This window comes from Notamacropus eugenii, chromosome 2 (assembly GCF_028372415.1).
Source record: "Notamacropus eugenii isolate mMacEug1 chromosome 2, mMacEug1.pri_v2, whole genome shotgun sequence".
NCBI classification, from domain to species: domain Eukaryota; kingdom Metazoa; phylum Chordata; class Mammalia; order Diprotodontia; family Macropodidae; genus Notamacropus; species Notamacropus eugenii.
In genome coordinates this window covers 301,075,710-301,096,541 of record NC_092873.1, presented here as the reverse complement: position 1 = coordinate 301,096,541, position 20,832 = coordinate 301,075,710, and the positions used below count along the sequence as shown (strand labels likewise).

The 20,832-nt window shown below is 40.8% G+C and overlaps 1 long non-coding RNA gene across 1 annotated transcript; it reads left to right on the top strand.

Annotated features, from left to right (window-relative positions):
• The first annotated feature begins 230 nt into the window (after positions 1 to 230).
• Positions 231 to 19,442, top strand: LOC140523923 (uncharacterized). Its single transcript, XR_011973513.1, has 5 exons — positions 231 to 405; positions 5,969 to 6,015; positions 15,525 to 15,715; positions 17,980 to 18,049; positions 19,262 to 19,442. It is a non-coding gene; the product is annotated as an uncharacterized lncRNA (long non-coding RNA).
• The last annotated feature ends 1,390 nt before the right edge of the window (positions 19,443 to 20,832 follow it).

Below are 20,832 nucleotides of genomic sequence, written 5' to 3'. Positions count from 1 at the left end.
CATGCAATTAGGTCAAAGGACCCTGGTAATTGCAAATAAGGAAAAGATTATAGGAGTTTTTTTTTTTAATCAAAATTTTGACATGTCCCATTTCATTCAGACTCCCAGTTTATCTGTATGCCTGCTTTAGATGTTTTAAGCCCCCATTCCTGTGAATTCCTATCTGTAGAACCAGATTTTCTTTGGTTACCAGAATGGTATTGGCTGTAATGGAGGGAAGTCATCCCAGAATTACAGCTGAGAAAGGTGTGGAATCCTGCTTTGGGCTTTATTAGGCATTCTAACCAAGAGCCTCATCTTTTATTTAGGAAGAGTGAATGAAAGGAGAAATTCGAGCTCTGAAAGAATGTCTAAAGACAACCAAATGGGAGAAGGAGAATTTGGAGCAGTTCATCGTCAAGCAATGTAGGTGTTTCCAGCCAGCACTGCTTGAGATCATGGGGGTTGGGGAAATAAGGTAGAATGAAGAAGGTGTTTATACATATCCCTGCCCTTCTGATAGATATCCAGCTACAATGGAGACCAAAGAGGGTCCATCACATGAATGTGTCCATGAATGGAGCTTTCTTGACACCTCCTATACATTATGTCCAATCAATCAATATGCATTTACTATGTGTCATACAATATGCTACATACTGGGGGAACAAAGAGAGAAATAAATGTTCCTACCCTAAGGGAGCTCAGATTCTATCATAGAAAAATGCACCCATATAATAGATACATAATATATAAAAAGGAAATAGAAAACAATTGCAGGGGAGCATACTAGCAGCTGAGGGAGGAAGATCAGGAAAAGCCCCATAGAGGAAGTGGGACTTGAGCTGAGGTTTGAAGTAAGATATGGATTCTAAAACATGTAAGTGAAGAGGAGTCCAAGTATAAGGAAAACTGTATAAGGGCACACACACAACACACACACACACACACACACACACACACACACACACAAATACAAAATGGATGACACCAGCAGGAATGTCTGCTTGAATCATAATAGTATGTGAAGAGGAAAAAATATGTAATGGGACTGGAAAGTATAGGTTTGGGTCAGGTTGAGAAGAGCTTCAAGTGCTAGGAGAATTTGTATTCTATTCTATAAGTAATACAGAGTGATGGGAGCTTTTGAGCAGGGGATGGACATAGTCAGACCTGTGCTTTAGGAATATCACTTTGGGAGCTGTGTGTTAAGATGGATTGGAAAAGGAAGAGACCAGCGGTAGGAAGAACCAAATAGGAGGCTATTATAATTGTTCTGGAAAGAGGTAATAAGGTTTGAAATTAACAGGATGGTCACGTAAATGAAGAGAAGAGGTAGACTTGATATTGGTGATAGGGAATGAGGGTGATGTAAGAGTCAAAGATGGCATTGAGATTGTGAACCTGGATAAGTGAAAAGATGGTCTAGTATTCTCAACAGAAGAAGTAAGGCAGAGAGAGGTAGGTTGTTATGGAAGCATAATGAGTTCTGTTTTGGACATGTTGAGTTTGAGACTCCTTTAGTTTATCCAATGTAAAATTTCTTGTAGGTAGTTGGTGATGAATCTCAAGAACTGTATATATTAGGGTTCTATAGAGAGACATGTAAATTGAACCTAGAGGAATTAGTGAATTCACATAGAGAGTAAACAGAGGGAAGAGGAGAGGATCCAGGACTGATCTTTTAGGTTTATCCATGATTACGGGATGGAACATACCTAACGAAGAGACTAAGTAAATGTCAGATAAGGAGAAATGAGAGAATGGTATCTCAAAAAACTCCCCAAAACCCAAAGAGGACAGAGTAATCAGGAAAAGACAAATATCAAATGCTACTGAAAGGTCAAGATAGATGAGGACTGAGAAAAGATCTTTGGATATAGCAGTTAAGAGACCATTGTGAACTTTGGAGAGTACGTTCTCAGTTGAATGGTAAGGTCAGAATGTAGGTTTCAAAGGATGAGGAGTGAGACGAGAGGTGGTGGAAGCAAAAGGTAAAGACACTGGAGGTTTTCCCCCTTGAAGTTGGCTGTGAAAAGGAGGAGAGAACATAAAAGTGATAGATTGAAAGGGATGTTAGGTGACTTTTTTTAATGGATTCGGGCTACTGCCTGCTTTGGGAGTCCCTTCTGCTGCTGCCTCTACTGATGCCACCTGAGGAGGCCTGCATTATGGGGACACCCAACTCCCCTCTTGGCCAGCCAAAAAGACCCTCTCACTGACCTTTAGCACCTATGGGTTGAGGGATCTGTGCTGCCACTGGAGATTCTGTCCCTGAAGCCTGCTGGGATCTGCTCCTTACGGTGCCACATGGCCAAGGCAGGGCTGGGCTCTATTCTGCCTCCCATGTGTGACAGACCTTTCCTGTCAGTCTTTCAGGTCTCTCTGGGATGGAAGTCTCCTCCACTCCATTGTTCTGTGGCTTCTGTTGCTCTAGAATTTGTTGAGAGGTCTTCTTTACAGGTATTTTATGGGCTGTGGGGTAAGAGCTAAGCATATGTGCTTCTTTCTACTCTGCCATCTTGGCCCCTCCCCCTTGATTGCAGATTAGAAAGACAGGATGACTGCTAGGAATTAGGAGTGAATGGGGTGAAGGTATGGATTCTTTAGTAGAATGGTCATGTCTCATCAAAGACTTGAATAAAGGAGGAAATAAGAGAAGTAAGTCCATGGGGATTTTGATGTGAAGAGTAGTGGTGAATGTTTTCTTTTATTAGCAAGGTAAGTTGAGAGGGAAGGATTCTGTGAGAGGCTGAGGAAGAGAAGTTTCAAAGAGTCTCCATGGAGAGTCTCTCTTGTAATGGAAAGCTGATTGGGGAAGAATGAAGAGACTTCCTTGCATTATCAAGGCCCCATTGAGATTAGATAGAATCAGTGTTGCCCAGAGTCAGCATGGTTTCACGACTTCCTAAAGTACCATTCACCAGTGGAAGTGGATGAAATGACCAAGGTGAATATTCTGAGGTTGGGGATAGTCAGGCAAAAACAGTGATAGGATAAGGGGGCAAGGGATTTGGATAAACAGAAATCATGAATGAGGCAAGGTTGAGCCAAGATGGTGGGGTAGAAAGACAGACCTGTAGAAGCTCCCCCACATTGCCCATAAAATATCTCTGAAAAATGACTCTAAACAAATTATAGAGCAGCAGAAGCCACAAGACAACAGAGTGAAAGAGATTTCCAACCCAAGACAGCCTGGAAGGCTGACAGGAAAGGTATATCACACTGGGTTCAGAGCAGAGCACAGTCCAGCATGGGCCAAATGGTGAGGCGGGGACAGGACTTGGAAGAGACTTCGGAGAGACACCAGTAGCAGCAGTTCCCAGATTGCTCAACCCACAAATGCCACAGACAACTTGAAAGGCCAGTGAGAAAACTCCTTCACCCAGGAGAAGGGAACACATTCTGGACCACCAGCACCAGCCACTGCAGAGGCAGCATCCATTTTTGTAGCCTTCTGCCTAAATCCCCTGGGGGAAGTAAGCAGCTGATCTGAATCTCAGCCCTGAGCATGGCCCTGGGGTGAGGAGGAGTACTGAGTAGTGGAGCTGGAGGTGGTGGTGAGAGGGAATTATACTCTCAGACTCTGGACAGAATAGTTATTGGTTGCTCCCAGGCCAGTGCTCAGGCCAGGAGAGGAGTAAATTCCTCTCCCTTGATTGTGCCACCTTGAAGGAACTGAGAACTTACAGGTCCCCAGAGTATACCCTCCTCTTGACAAAGAACTCAAAAGTCAAGTAACTGGCTGAGAAAATGCTCAAAAAAGGGACAAAATAAGACCATAGAAGGTTACTTTCTTGGTGAACAGGTATTTTCTTCCATCCTTTCGAATGAGGAAGAACAATGTATGCCGTCAGAGGAAATCAAGACTTCTGTACCCAAAACCTTCAAAATAAATATGCAGTAGTCTCAGGTCATGGAAGAGCTCACAAAGGATTTTGAGAATCAAGTAAAAGAGGTGGAGGAAAAAATGAGAAAAGAATGAGAGTGATGCAAGAAAATCATGAAAAGCAAGTCAACAAATTGCTAAAGGAGATCCCAAAAAATGCTGAAGAAAATAACACTTTTAAAAATAAGCTAATTCAATTAGCAAAAGATGCCCCAAAATTCAATGACTGGAAGAATGCTTTAAAGAGCAGAATTAGTCAAATTAGTCCAAAGGAGGTTCGAAAGTTCACTGAAGAAAATAGTTCTTTAAAAATTAGAATGGAGCAGATGGAAGCTAATGACTTTATGAGAAACCAAGAAATTACAAAACAAAAACAAAAGAGTGAAAAAATAGATGACAGTGTGAAATATATCATTGGAAAAACAACTGACTGGGAAGATAGATTCAGGAGAGACAATTCAAAAATTAAGGGACTACTTGAAAGCCATGGTCAAAAAAAGAGCCTAGACATCACCTCTCATGAAATTAACAAGGAAAACTGCCCTGATATTGTAGAACCAGAGGACAAAATAAATATTGAAAGAATCCACAGATCACTTCCTGAAATGGATCCAGAAAGAGAAAGTCCTAGAAATGTTGTAGCCAAATTTCAGTTTTCCCAGGTCAAGGAGAAAATACTACAAGTAGTTCGAAAGAAACAATTTGAGTATTGTGGAAACACAATCAGGATAACACAAGATCTAGCAGCTTCTACATTAAGGGACTGAAGGGCTTGGAATATGATATTCCAGAAGTCAAAGGAACTAGGACTAAAACCAAGAATCACCTACCCAGCAAAACTGAGCATAATACTTCAGGGGAAAAATTGGTCATTCAATGAAATAGAGGACTTTCAAGCATTCTTGATGAAAAGGCCAGAAATGAATAGAAAATTTGGCTTTCAAATACAAGAATGAAGAGAAGCATGAAAAGGTGAACAGCAAAGAGAAGTCATAAGGGACTTTACTAAAGTTGAACTGTTTACATTTCTACATGGAAAGATAATATCTGTTACTCTTGAGAGTTATCTCAGTATTTGGGTTGTGGGAGGGATTATGCATATACACACACACACATACACACACGCATATATAGACAGAGATCGCAGGGTGAGTTGAATAAGAGGGAATGATATCTAAAAAAATAAAATTAAGGGGTGAGGGAGGAATATATTTGGAGAAGAAAGGGAGAAATGGAATGGGGCAAATTATCTCTCATAAAAGAGGCAAGAAAAAAGGTTTTCCATGGAGGAGAAAAGGGAGGAGATGAGAGGAGAAAAAGTGAAGCTTATTCTCTTCACATTTGTCTTAAGCAGAGAATAACATGCTCATTCAATTTGGTACGAAAATCTATATTACACTACAAGAAGGTAGGGGAAAAGAGGACAAATGGAATGGGGGAATGATAGAAGGGAGGGCAAATGGGAGGAAGGAATAATTAGAAGTAAACACTTTGGGGGAGGGACAAGATCAAAAGAGAGAACAGAATAAATGAGGGAGAGGATAAGATGGAGGAAATATAGTTAGTCTTATACAACATGACTATTATGGAAATCTTTTGCAAAACTACACATATATAGCCCTTCTCCGTGGGGATGAGTGGGGAGGAAGGAAGGGAAAGAAGTTGGAATTCAAAGTATTAGGAATGAATGTTGAGTATTGTTTTTGCATACAACTGGGAAATAAAAAATACAGGTAATGGGGTATAGAAGTCTATCTTGCCGTACAAAAAAAGAGGGAAGATGGGGATAAGGGAAGGAAGGGGTATGATAGAAGAGAGGGCATATTGATGGAAAGGGTAATCAGAATGCAAGGCATTATGGGATGGGGGAGGGGAGGGATGGGGAGTAAATTTGGAACTCAAAATTTTGTGGAAATGAATGTTGAAAACTAAAAATAAATAAATAAACATTAAAAAAAAACCCAGAAATCATGAATGAGAGAAATGGAATTGACCAAACAAGGTAAGCCAAAGGAGCAAGTTTACAAAGCACCTATACTTTGTATGCCAAGGCAAGTGAGTCATTAGCAGACTTCTAATTTTGCCTTCCTATTGTTTCAGTAACTAGGTCACATGGGGTTTTGAAGAAGGCAAGAATAAATATTAAGGTAAGAGAACTGGCAGTGACCAGCTCAACCAGCTAATCATGGGAGCCACTACCACCTCATCCCCCATTCTTTACACTTGTAACCAGGTGGCCACTAAAGCTGCAGTTTAGCTTTGAAGGAAACCATGATCTTTCCACCACTTGCAATCATTATAGTGGGGCTGCTGTTCTGCTTCCCATTTCTTTGTCATCCCTTTGCCCTCTCTTATGATGTTAACCTCACTCATGCTCTTCTTTATTCATTTCCATCACCCCCTTTATGCTTTAGGTTTGGTATCTGAAGAAATGCCATTCAGTTACAACCTGGAGATATAGAGAAAGTAAACAGTCATGGCTGTGTGGCTACCAAAGGGAGAAGAGAGGGAAGGACCTAAAGAAACACCAGGACTCTCCTGACTCTTTTCTTTGGAAAGAGTGGCTGATGTTTGTCAAGCTTGCTGGGTAGGAATTAGGGGGTGGCATGGCTAGAGATTAGGCTGGCTAGCCATCCAACCAGCTAGGCTCAACAACAAGATCTCCCTGTAAGAGCTTTCTCCTGTTTGCCACAGGGAGCTGAGAACATGCCCCCATGAGGCAGAACACGAGTTAGGAACCCTTCCATTGTCAGGACCTTCTGAATGTTCTTCTTTACTCGGAAGCCTTCTTTACTTTAAAGCAAGCCAGAGAGCATCTTGGCACATGGTCTAAAGAAAAAGTGTATCTCTGGACAATACTATGCATAAGGCAGGAAACAAGGTCTCCACATCCACTGCCCTTCACAGGTACCCTCACTTGTATCCCTAAATATGTCCTGAAGTGAATAGAATGAGGAATGGAAACAAATCACCTTAAATGACTAAGTGATTAAAAGAATTTGTTCTGTGAAGTTTGGATTCAGTCAAAGTTCCACACTTGAGAATCTAGAGGACCACATGTGTTCCTGAGGCCACAGATTTCCAGACCTGTTGAGGCTATGTAATACTGTTCTCTTACTGAGTTTGTGGTCCAATAAAACCCTCAGATCATTTTCAAATAAAAAAGTCAATGTTCTCCCCAAAGCTTCTACTTGTCAAGTCAGTCACTGTAGAAGGATCCCAAGAGTAGCCTTTATATCTGGCCTTCTAGAAAACCCTAACCCCTCCCCCTCTATCCCCTGGATTTCAGAAGATCAACAAACTTTTTTGAGGGTAGGATAACAGAATCACTTTTGACTTTTCACTAACCTTTAACTGCAATTCAGCGTTTCCTTCAGTTATTTGAAAACATTATTTTCAGGCAAGAGATCCATAAGCTTGCTTGGCAAAGAGGTTCATGACACACACAAAAATAAGAATCCCTGATTTAGACAGGCATTTCTAATTGGTGCATAGTTTCCTTTGCAATCCTCCCAGTCATCCAGGCTTCCAAGTTATCCTTAGCTCCTCACTTCCACTCAGCACATGTATCCATCCAATCTGGAGCTAAGGCTGCTTTTATCTACCTTAGAATCTACCCTCCTGCATGTGCCCTTCTCTCCTGCAACAGTCACCACCTGGCTCATCAACTCATGTCTGAACTATTTCAACATCTTGCTGTCTGCTCTTCCCCCTATTTCCCCCTAAATCTGCAGCCAAAGCAACCTTTCTAAATCCCTCCCCTACTTATTAAAGTATTCTTCTTCTCACTGTAAGAAAAGACTATCCAATAAGCAGAATAATTTTAAAAAAAAATTAATGCTCCCTATTACTTCTGGGATATGTGTGTGTATATATATAATAAATATTATGTGTGTGTATATATATGCACACACACACACACATATACACACACATATGTACTCCTGTTTGGCTTTTAAACCCCTCCATAGCCTGCCCTTCCCTACATCTCCAGGCTTCTTACACTTTACTCTCCTCCACCCATTCTCTGATGTAGTGACACTGGCCTTCTGGCTGGTCCTTGAACAGGATAATCCCATCTTCTGACCTGGCTGTCCCTATTCCTTTCCACCTCCTTTAAGATTCAGGTCAAAACCTACCTTTTGCAAAAAGCCTTTCCTCCTCATTACCTCCCCCCATGCCGCCCCGTCCCACCTCTGATGAGATATCCTGTTCGCTTTTCATATCTTGTCAGTACATAACTGTGGGCACATACTGTTCCATTACAATGGATGCTCCTAGAGACCAAGACCTACTTTGGGCTTCAAGGTTGGCCCCTCTGGGTGCTTGGCTTAAGTGAGCCAGCTGAGCTGACCTCAGCTGCCAGGCTGCATTAGCTTTCCAGTTCTTGCTCTAATTCATTTTCCACCCATAACAGCTCTTCAGACACTAAAAGATGGCTCCCAGAGAAGCCTCGGAAGACACCCAGGTCTAGCACACTGCGGGAGGACAGCGTGCCCAGGTATTGGGCTGCAACTGACCAGCTTAGAATCTGACCAGCCTAGAGACACCGATTAGCCTAGAAACTGACCAGCCTAGAATCTGACCAGCCTAGAGACACCGACTAGCCTAGAAACTGACCAGCCTAGAAAACCTGCAGCCTCCAAGGCAGAAGGACAGGGGAGCAGAGGAGAGGGGCGTGGAGCTGGGCTGAGGGGCGCATTTATGATGAGCACCAAATAACATAGTAAAAAATGAAAGTGTCTACATTTCAAAAGGCAAGACAACTTAGAAAAGGGTTTTATAACCTCTTCATGGAAAAAAAAAATGACTTTGACATTGACATAATTTCATCCAGAAGTTAAACCAATGTAACTTAATTCCCACACAGAGAATGAAGGAATCCAGAAAATGCGTTGGCCAACAAATGCTCATTTGATTTACCAGAGAAATATCTGTCAAAGGTAATACCAAGCTAGAATATGAACTCTATAAAAATATTATAAAGAAGAATTATAAATGATTGTGAGGAATACCTTCTCATAAAGCAGGGAAAAGCAAGAGAGGCTCAAAGGTGTTAAAAGCAAGTATGGCAAGATAGCCAACTAAACAAAGTCATCCCAATGGCATTCAAGGATGAAAAGGAAAAGAAGATTACAAATAAAAGAAAAATGGAAACGATTTACCAAAAAAACATTTCAACAGACCTCTAAACCTAGTGGAATCACTGTATTTCAACCGTAAAATCATAGTCCCTATGGTTGAAATGGCACTAAAAAAAACAAAACATAGGAAAAGCAGCAGGATTTGACCAAGTAAATATAGAAATCTGTTCTGGAGATTATACAATTGTGAAGACATTAAGGGATTGATGTATAAAGTATCTGCAGGAGGAAAACATACCAAAAGTGCAGAAGGAAATGTTGATGGAGAGAACATCAGGGACCACTAACTCATATAGCTTCCTTCCTATCTATATATTAAATTTTATGAAGACCACTAGAATGAAATGAGGGTATCCTTGATGGTGATACTAATAGGGAATAAGCAGATTTTCTATAACAATATTCAACAGTGTGCACAATTGACAACAATATCAAAATGGACTGAAATATGTAGAATATAAGATCCCAATGTGCTCATTGTTTGAGATAATGAGGTGGCTCAGCAGATAGAGCACTTGACCTGGAGCCACAAACACCTGAATTCCAATCCAGCTTCAGATATGAACTATGTGACCCTGAGCAAGCCACCTAACATCTGTCTGCCTCAGCTTCCTCATCTGTAAAATGGGGTAATAATAGCATGTACATCTCATTTGTAAAGTACTTTGCAAAACTTAAAACACTATATAAATGTGAACCTTACTTATTATTGCTGATTATGAAAAGCATTTGGCTCAATAGAACCAGCTCTTTTTACAAGTTGTTTCCCTTCCATCCATCAACATCTTTCAGGATCCCTTGGAAGAGGTTACAAAAGAAATTACTGTTTAGGAAACCTTTGAAAATAATCATCAGTTGAGGCATCAGAGATGCTTGCTCTCCAAAAGTATTTGCTATTGTAATAGAGATCTAGCACAGAGTCCAAGCTAAGGAGGGTAAAATCCTCCAGAAGTTCTCTTTTGCAGATGCTACTTTATTGATTTAATCAATCCCCCAAACATTGCAGAGCCTCCTGAAAGATTTTTAATCACCCAAGGAATTTAACCTGTCTGTAAACATAGGGAAGACCAAATGAAGGAAAACGTCTATTGCCTAGTGTTTCAACATGCATCTGAATGAACATCCTATGGATTTTTCCAACAACAACAAAAACTACACACACACACACGCACACACACACACACACACACACACTTCAAACGGTACAACTGGAACAATAACTTTGGCCCTGCATTGAAAAGGAAGAGAGCAAGCTGGATGACTTTCCAGAAGATGTCAAACTTTTCCTGAGCCCAAACTTCCCATGAGAGTTTTCCTGTCCTTACCAGAACTAGCTAGCCAACCAAGCCCCAGCTCTTTGAGCATGTACAATATGCTGTGCTTGATGCCAATCAGCGTGGATATTTGCTGAACCTGTTTCTAGAAATATATGAGGATAGTGCCTTTTCCCAGGTCATATGCAGGATTTTTTTCTTTTTTAAAAGTCTCCGATAAACAAACTCTTTCTTCGTGGCAGCAGTGTGAAAAGGAGGACATGCTCTGAGCCTTTAAGGAAAAGTGGCACAGGGACAGGTTCACTACCTCCACACCCAGTCACCACATGGTCATGAATTCAATGCACTGTGGATTGGGGTTTTGGGAGGGGGTTTGTCTTTTTGTGTCTATTTCTTTCTCTGAGATGAATAAGTATGGGAGACAGACCTAGGGAATTTGAAGTGATTGGAAGAACACCAGAAATCTGAGGGCTGGTTTCCATATGTAGGATAAGAAGACACAATCCCTCAAGGTAACTACTACAATCGTGACGGGAGAAATAGTCATTGCTTTCTGGGGACCCAACCTGTCTATTGGAGTGGGAGAGTGAATCCAGAGAGATGCTGCATAAATTTAAACAATGTTTATCACTTCATGGGAGGAAACCCTTTCTATAACTACAATAAAACTTTAAATCTGAAGAGAAAATGACATACCCATTAGTAAATTTTTGTGCAGATTGTCTTTGATAAAGGACATGAAAAGCCCATAGTCCAGAGTTGCAAATTGTTGAAGGCCCAGGCATTCCTAGGGAGGAGATGTACCTCCTGCTATCTTTCTTTCAATTTGTCTATTTCCCATCCTTTGTGGATACTTGTACATTGAGCTTAGAATGTGCCCTCACTTTGCCTTCTGTTTTAGCAAAAGTTTCTGAGTTAATTGAGCTCATTTTGGTTGATTTGTTAAGTGAGAAGTATATTACTGTGGGCTAAGGAGCCCCAGTTATGAGTATCATAAGACTAGTTCCTGCACTGTAGGGTGGGAAGTCCCCTAATACCCTCAGAGAGCAAGTTACAGTAGTGTGTACTCTCACTCTGGAACACCTGACCTGCCATTATGAGGGTAGCTTGTATGATCTAACCAGCCCAAAGAAATAAAGAAGGGAACAGGAAAGGGGAATGGGGAGGGGTCAGAAACCACATCCACTCTGCCACATAAGAACTGGAAAAATATCAGGAAGATATAATAATCCTGAACACAGCTATTTAGAAAGTCTGAGTTGCTTTGAAGAAAGCACCTGTCAGAGAATCCATCTCCAGGTGAAGTTGACATCAGGCTTTTGCTGAAATAATATACGAAAAGTTAGGCTGTCAAATGCAAGCAAGAGACCCAGTTACAGCAAGAAAGAGTGATAGCCTGAAGGAAGAAACAAAACTACAAATATACAGAACTAGAAAACCATGGCCACCTAGGGCACTGGTCTCCAAAGTGGAGTGTGCACACCCTTCCGGGTACAAAAGAGAATTCACCAATGTATTGGAAGAAAACAGAACTGCCATTTCTATTTTGTTTCATCTACACAAAGAAATTAAGGTTTGCAAATAGGACTGTGTAGATTGAAACTGATGCCCTCATTCATCCCATATCTTAGAGAGTTGTGAGGCCATATGCCATAGGTCATCCAGAGGAAAGAGAGTGCCTCAATGCAGAGACGTTAACTCTGTAACAACCCTCGTTCATTATTTGCTTTCAGAGGAATATTATGCATAGATGTTTATGTGCCTGGTTAAGTGGATTCATGGAATATATTATCTAGCTTTAATTAAATTAATCTTCCCAACAATGTTCTACATTCATATACAACTTGTTGGGTCATTCCTCTATTGATGTAAAAAGTTGCTATAAATATTTTTGTACATGTGGGTCCTTTTCCCTTTTTCATGATTTCTTTAGTATAAACACCTGGTAGTGATATCGCTGGATCAAAGTGTATGCACAGCTTTATAGCCCTTCAGACATGGTTCCAAATTGCTCTCCAGAATGTTTGGATCAGTTCACAACTCCACCAACAATGCATTAGCATCCCCATTTACCCACATCTTCTCCAACATTTACCATTTCTTCCTGTCAGTCATATCAGCCAGTCTAAGAGATGTGAAGTAACACCTCAGAGTTATTTTAGCAGGCATAGAATTTAAAAATAAATATTCATATATTGCGATTGCATGCTAAATTTTGTTTCAGTGATGGATGTGTGCTATTAGACAAATTTGTAGAAGCTGTCCTCCATGCATTCAGATAAGGGCAGCCAATCCCTAAACATATGAAGAAGCCTGGAGAATATCACTGAATTGTAACAGGAAGCTAACTAAAGATCCTGATGATGGCCCCAAGTCATTGAGAAAGCTGTGAATAATATTCAAAGGTCAGGAAATGAGTTTGCATTTCAATAAAATATTGATTTATTGCCTGTTGCATACAGATCTTGTTTGGGGAGTGGTCAAGTAGGAAGAAAAGCCTTGATTCCTGCCTTCACAGTGTTTACAACCTGTTAAGATTTTCTTTAGGAAGACTTAAAATAAATTTTTTTTTAAAGTTTGGTGCATTGCAAGATCATAGACCCACAGCTGAAAGTACAGTATCAGGCATATGGTAGATATTTTTAAAAATTCTTGATGATTGATGGATGACAGGAGGAAAACTCAGAAGTCATTTAGTACAAAGCCCTTCACCCACCCCCATTTTTCAGGTAAGGAAACTGAGGCCATGAAGGGAAAATTAAGGACTTGCTTAAGCTAATAAATTTATGAAGTCCATCTTGTGACATAGACATGTACCTATCACCAACCAGTGTGTCAGAAGTTCTCCTCTGAACTCAGTCTCTTAGCTTGTCAGTTAAAAACCAGAAATTCACAACATTATAGAAGGAAATTTTACTGACAAAAAAAAAAATTGGGGGAAGATGAACAAGTCTGATTACTATGAATTCATATTAATTAGTTCCAAAGATTTAAATCACTCTCTATCATTTTTAAAAAAGTTTAATAGTTTTCCAGAACCAGATTTGCAAATAGGATGGGTCCTCTAATGTTGTGGTAGCCAGGGGATGGTCTGGTGTGGGCAGAGGCCCATAGCTCTCTGTTGCCTTCCACCTGTTCTGACACAGCTCGAGTCAAGTGGTTCTTCTTCAGTTCCTCAGGCTCCTCCACGTAAGCCCTCTCTCTCATTTGGTTGTTCTTTAGTTCAAAATGTTTAAAAACATTTCTCTGTGGAGCAGAGCTTTTGATGTTCTTAGGCATGGTCTTAGCTACCAAGGGTGTAAAACCAAAAAAAAAATTTACAAGAGAAACAGTGTATCCATTAGTCTAGTCAGCCTCTGGTTACATGCCACTATCCCCAGAACCACAACTTAACTTGTTCTCCAGCTTTGAGAGAGTCCTTATCACTTTGAGAGGGTCAGGAATCAGTTCTACCTTCTGATATGATAACCACAAATCTTGATGTCTTTTCCACCTCCAACATCTGGGAGGAGCATCTTCCACCCAAGGCAACATTCCTGGATGATTTAGCAGCCAATGAAAGTAGCTCATTTTCTCTCTAGTAATCTTTCTTAAAGGACCTGGGTGAGATTATTCTGATTATCTATAGTGATCCAAAGTCATGGCCAGTTGCCACTGCTGCTTAGGGTGAAGTCTGGGTTTCTGAGAGTCCTCAGGGAGGCCTACCATCTGATTTGCCCTTTTGATTTTCCCAAGCAGTTCGGTACGAAAAGGGAAAGGGGAGAAGAGCCCAGCACCTGCAATACCTGTTAAACTAGGTAACAAATTGATAATCTCTGCAAATTATACCAGACACACAGAGAGGCAGCTGTGGTATCAAGCTCAAACAAAAATGGGGGACCACTTAGGCCTAAAGATCCCTGAGAGCCACATGTAGACTTGGTTTTCCAGTTTAACATTATCTATGTTTTATTGGATTTGAATCTATTTTGTTAAATCTTTCCCAATTACATTTGAATCTAGTTCAGACTAGACTTAGATGTGTGGTGAGCCTGCTGAGGTCTCTGCCTTCAGCTCTAAGCAACCTTCTAAGATCAGAAGGTGCCATTCTATACTGGTAGAAGTTCTCTCATCTGGAAGTTTACCTTTCCTTTTGTCCCCAGTGTAGCACAGTGCCTGGCACATGAGAGGATTTAATAGATGCTAACTGACTGTCAAAACTATCCATATTACATTCATACTAACAAGACCACAGGTCCACTCCCTATCCATGTGCTACTGTTCATCATAAAAATCATAATAATGAAAATTTGCGTAGCACTTGAAGCTTTACAATGAAGTTTTACAAATGTTATCTCATTTTATCATATTCATACAAAACATGTTTATCTACATGTACATATATATACATATATATATATATATATATGTATATGTATTATAGTCTGTAGGCAACTAAGTGGTGCTGTGGATAGTGCACCAGTGCAGGAGTGAGGAGAACCTGAGTTCAAATCTCACCTCAGACACTTGACATTCACTAGCTGTGTAACCTTGGGCAAGTCACTTAACCCCACTTGCCTCATTCTGGGTCATCTCCAGTCATCCCGATGGATATCTTGTCACTGGATGCAGATGACTCTGCAGGAGAAATGAGGCTGGTGACCTGCACAGTCTTCCCTCACTCAAAACAAAGTCAAGTGCAAGTCATAGTCCTTATTTCTCTGATGCCATGGTCTTCTTCAGCAATGAAGGACAAACACACATACTTTATAGTCTGTGATACATATGAAATAAAGAATATATGAAACAACAATATTGTTGTAAGAATGATTTTGAATGAATAGGTCATTTTGACTATTATAAATCTCTGAATTAACCATAAAGGACATATGAAAAAGGATGCTATCTGCATCCAGATAAAGAACTGATTAAAAAAAAGAACCATATATAGAAAAGTTTTACATATATGTACCCATTTGTGGCTAATGGATACCATGTCTAGGGTGGGGGGCAGGAAGAAAGAAAGAGGATAAAAAGAAAAAAAATTACATGAGAACTTTATCATATATTTAAAAGGAATAGTAAGTTGTACAAAATCAATTTTTGGTTTCATGTAAAATCATCCTTTTTTATTCTACTATGTTACGGAAATGCTTGTTTTATTCCATGAATTAAAAAAATAAATGTGGGGAAAAAAGAATATATGATGTTTGTGCCTAGTATAATCCTACCTAGTAAACTTTATTCACACTCTCTTAGGTATCTGCCATTCTCCACAGGATGCAGTCTGCTCTCAGGGTCAGGCATCCCCTACTTGCTACATCTGTGACATCACTTCAATGGGCAGAGTTTCAGAGGCTACCCATAGAATCCAGGCACTAACTTGCTGCCACTACGTCCTGGTTTTCAGTCGTTAGGGGAGAAAAGTTTTGACCACCGTCAGTCACTCAGTAAGTATTTATTAAGCCCTACTATGTGCCAGGCCTGTACCACACCAGGAATACAAAGAAAGAAGTTCTTGAGGAGCCCTGTGCAGGCTAAGTAGAATATAATTGACTAGAATGAAGAGGGGATGGGAAAGGCTTCCAGTAAAAGGTAGGAATTTAGCTGGAACTTAAAGGCAGCTGGGGCAGCCAGGAGGCAGAGATTAGGAAGCAGGGCATTCTGGGAATTGGGGACAACCCATCAACATTCCCAGAGCTAAGAAATGAATTGTCTTGTGTGGGGAAGGCAGTGACGAGTAGACAAGCTGTGAATGTTCTGGATACTTGAGGATTCTCAGGTGTGTCTTCTGTAGAGAATCACATATTCACAGCATCTGTCTCACCAGGCAGGTGACATCCATCCATCTGCCTGTCCCTTAGCAGTCATGGTGGTGATGAGGGAATAGCCTCAGGGGGAGGGGGAGGAGAGCAACAAGGATTTAATAGGTGCCTACTGTGTGCCTGGCATGGCACTAAATGCTTTGCAGTTATTTCTGTTTATGCATACAACAATTTTAACCCTGTTAGTTAGGTGCTGCCATTATTGCCGTCTGGTAGTTGAGGAAATAGTTAAATGACTTGCCCTGATGTAGGTGTCTGAGGCTGGATTTGAACTGAGGTCTTCCTGACCCTAGGTCCAGTGCTTTATCTATTGCCTTAGGGAAATATGTGTGAATGTACATGTGTACATGCAAACACATATAGATACATACATATACACATATGTGAGTATATATATGTGTATACATATATATTATATATGTGTATATATATATGTACACATATCATTTGAGGCTTGAGAGAGGCTGTTCTTAGTTTAATATCTTTCCTCAATTCAATTTAAAAAACATGTATTAAATTCATACTACGTAGAAATCTTAGGAATGCAGAGATGACAGTGAGAGCATACTGAGGGGATAAGATACATACACAGGAAAATAAAACAAATACAGAGTAACACAAAGTTGCTGGATGAGGGCCTAGAGCCACTCCCTGGGGAGATCAGGATAGGCCACCTCTGGGAGGTGTCACCTGAAGGCTGAGCATTCTACAAGGCAGAGGTGAGGCACAAATTCCAGATCCTGCTAGTTACGGAAGGAGCGATCCACCTGTGCTAAGGAGGGGCAGGGAAATGTCACATGCAGAGAACAGGTAACTGGTTAGCTTGTAACAGAGAGTGTGAAGGGGAAAGATGGGAAATTAAAGTGAAAAGGTAGGTGGGAATCAGACAGTGGACATGTGCAGGTGGGAGGCTAAGTATTCCTGTACCCTGTGCTTGAGAGAATAGGGAGCCACAGTTTTTGAGTGTGGACACATGGATCTGATTGAGACATTCTTAGATCTGTGTTTCAAGAATGATTATTTGGAAGCTTTGTGGAGAATACATTTGATAGGAAAGAGGCTGGGGGTGAGGGGAGAGAGGGTAATCACGGGTTCTAGCTAGAATCCAAATGAGAGATGATGACATACTGAATAGGGTGGAGGTTATGAAACTGGAGAGAAGAGAGATTGGTTGGATAGAAAGGAAGAGATTTTGCAACTACTGGGGCCTGGGAGCTGAGGAGGAAGAGTTAGGAAAAAGGACAGGAGCAGTTTTCCTTTTGTCTCTGTACTGCCAGCACCCAGTATGGCATCTGGCATACAGTAGGAGAGCACATGGGGAATGGCCCTATGATTTCATTAGCACAGGAAATTCTTGTGCTCTCCTTCCTTTTAGTCCACCTAATTCCCCTATGATGCATCTAGGTGGTGCACTAGATAGAGCACTGGATCTGCAGTCAGGAGGACCTGAGTTCAAATCCTGCCTCAGATACTTACTGACTGTGTGACCTTAGGCAAGTCACTTGGCCCAGTCTGCCTCAGTTTTCTCATCTGTAAAATGAGCTGGAGAAGGAAATGGCAAACCATTCTAGTATCTTTGCCAAGAAAACCCCAAAAGGAGTCACAAAGAGTGGGATATGACTGAACAATGTTCTTTCCCAGGCAGTAAGTTAATGCACTGCATTGTCTTTGGAGAACCTGTCCCTTGCATTTGTTGTTTGATAGAATGACAGACTTCCTGACAACAGCAGCACCATGTCTTTTAAAAATACTTATTATGTGCAGGGCAGTGTGCTAAGCAATGGGGATGGGGGTGGGGAATATCAAGTTTAAAGAACATATAGTCACCACCCTCTCAGAGATCTGACAGAACACTGCTTCTCAGCAATCCCCTGGCTTGTGTTTTCTAGTGACACTAAGATGATTTAACAGGACCTCCACTTACCTGGAATTCCTGACAACCTGATCATAAAAAGGCAGGTGAGTCCTATCAATATTCAATGCTAAAACTATGGCTATCTTTCTGGGTGTCAGTTAGCCCAGTTACAAATCCAAGGCTGAGATCATTGAGAAGTTTTGCAATGTTGATACAATTTTTCCAAAGATTTTAGTAACCAATTAAAACTTAGTCACTCTTTCACCTCATGATAGTTCTTTGAGGGTGTCCAGTGCTTCTTTTTTCCCCCCAAGGTCAGTACTTACTGATTGAGTCAGTATATGCAATACCACTCATTCCAAGATGTTGGACAAAACTGAAGCTTCTCAGTGGATAGATAACTTTAGACTGGTCACCTCCAGTCTGCCTTATGGAGTCTTGCCTCTGGCTCTAACAACTTCTTTTCATCCAGGTAGGGCAGCCCTTCTAAGAAATTCATATTGCCAATCACTTTTCCCCGTGAATTGTTGAAAACAAAAAAATTGTTCGGTGTCTGAGAAATCGTTTACTTGAAGCCTTCACTTAAGTCAGTGGTTCTTAAACTGGGGTCCAAGAATCCCTATGGGGTCTTTGGATGGATTTCAGGAGATCCATGAATTTGGATGGGAAAATAATTACATCCTGATTTTTACCAACCTTTAGCTGAAGAAATTTCCTTTTTTTCCCACTGTGAATATAAGCAACAAAATATTCTGAGAAAGGCTTCATAGGCTTTAGGATGCTGCCAAAGGGCTAAAAGCCTTTGACTTAGATAAGTAGAGCTCTACTGGGTCAACATAGCCTTCATGTCACAGGGATCTGAAGGCTTTCTCTTTGGAATTATAATATGGAGAATCACTGAATACCCAACAAGCAAGCCAAGGCAAACAGAACTCCTTGGCACAGTGGCTGGTCCATCTCCTTACAAGGTATTGTTCTTAACCCTACTATGGCTCATTTCTACGAAGGTCATGACCCTTTTCATCAATAGCATATTTATTTTCTAATCTTTCCATACAACTGGAAGACTTTTTACTCACCTCTTACCTGTAGTTTAGAATTAAACACAGATGTCTTTAGCATGGCCTCTGGCCCCAAGAGGCAGCTCAGGATCTTCAAGCAATCATGTGCCATACCAGAATAAGTGGTTTTCCATTTGAAGCATGAAACACATCAAATCTAGGTCTTCGGAGAATCTCCAGATGTTGTCTTAGTTTCTACTTTTGACACCTATGATTTCCATAACTTGGTAATTCAAGTTTCTCCACTCCTTCTAGGACAATAGTATCTCTAAATAGAATGACCACTTCCTGGGGCTATCCATTCAGGGTACAAATATCTCCCTCTATGTCTGCTCGAGGACCTTTCTATGCCACACTGAGAAGCGCAGTAAGTATGACATGCCTCACACCTCTCTCTTTCAAAAATATTGTGAAAGCATTTTCATGGGATCCTAGATCAGAGTCTCTGGATCAATCAGCATGAGAAACCTTCTCTCTCTTTAACTATCAATCCCTAAAAAAATACAAATCCCTTTTCCTCCTAGTCAAAGTCCTAATCCTTTCCTTTGAAGAAATTGAATAATAAGATCAGAAATTCTGTTCTCCAGAATGACAAAAATCAGGCCTTTTATAACCTTTCCAATCTTCTGAGGCCCTTCTCCCTGTCCATGTTCTATGCAATCCAGTGACACTGTGGCCATATCCCATTCCTGGGCTTCCTTCCCTCCTCGGCTCTGCCTCCCAGCTCCAACCATTTCCTCTCATCATTAGGAAGCTGTCCTTGACGTTAAGCTTCAATGTACTTCTTCTTTTTTTTTTTTAATATTAATTTGTGGTTTTCTTTTTTTTTTTTATTTAACTTTTAACATTTATTTTCACACAATTTTGGGTTACAAATTTTCTCCCCTTTTCTCCCCCCCCCCCAAACCCAAGCTTTCTGATTGCCCCTGTGACCTATCTGCTCTCTCCTCTATCCTCCCTCCCTGCCCTTCTCTCCGTCTTCTCTTTTGTCCTGTAGGGCCAGATAGCTTTCTTGACCCTTTAACCTGTATTTCTTGTTACCCAGTGGTAAGAACATTACATTTGGTCCTAACACTTTGAGTTCCAACTTCTTTAGCTCCCTCCCTCTCCACCCCTTCCCCTTGGAAGACAGGCAATTCAATATAGGCCATATCTGTTTAGTTTTGCAAATGATTTCCATACTAGTTGTGTTGTATAGGACTAACTATATTTCCTTCCATCCTATCCTGTCCCCCATTACTTCTATTTTCTTATGGTCCTTTCCCTCCCCATGAGTGTCGACCTCGTATTACATTCTCCTCCCCTCCCCTCCCCTCTATCCTCCCCCCCACCCTGCTTGTGCCCCTGTCCCCCACACTCCTGTATTATGAGATAGGTTTTCCTATCAAAATGAGTGTGCATTATGTTCTTTCCTTTAGTGGAATGTGATGAGAGTAGACCTCATGTTTTTCTCTTGCCTCCCCTCTTTATCCCACCACTAATAAGTCTTTTGCTTGCCTCTTTTATGAGAGATAATTTGCCCCATATAACTTCTCTCTTTCTCCTCCCAATATTTCTCTCTCACTGCTTGATTTCATTTTTTTTTAAGATATGATCCCATCCTCTTCAATTCACTCTGTGCACTCTGTCTCTATGTGTGTGTGCGTGTGTGCATGTGTGTGTGTGTGTACTCCCGCCCAGTACCCAGATACTGAAAAGTTTCAAGAGTTACAAATATTGTCTTTCCATGTAGGAATGTAAACAGTTCAACTTTAGTAAGTCCCTTATGACTTCTCTTTGCTGTTCACCTTTTCATGGTTCTCTTCATTCTTGTGTTAGAAAGTCAA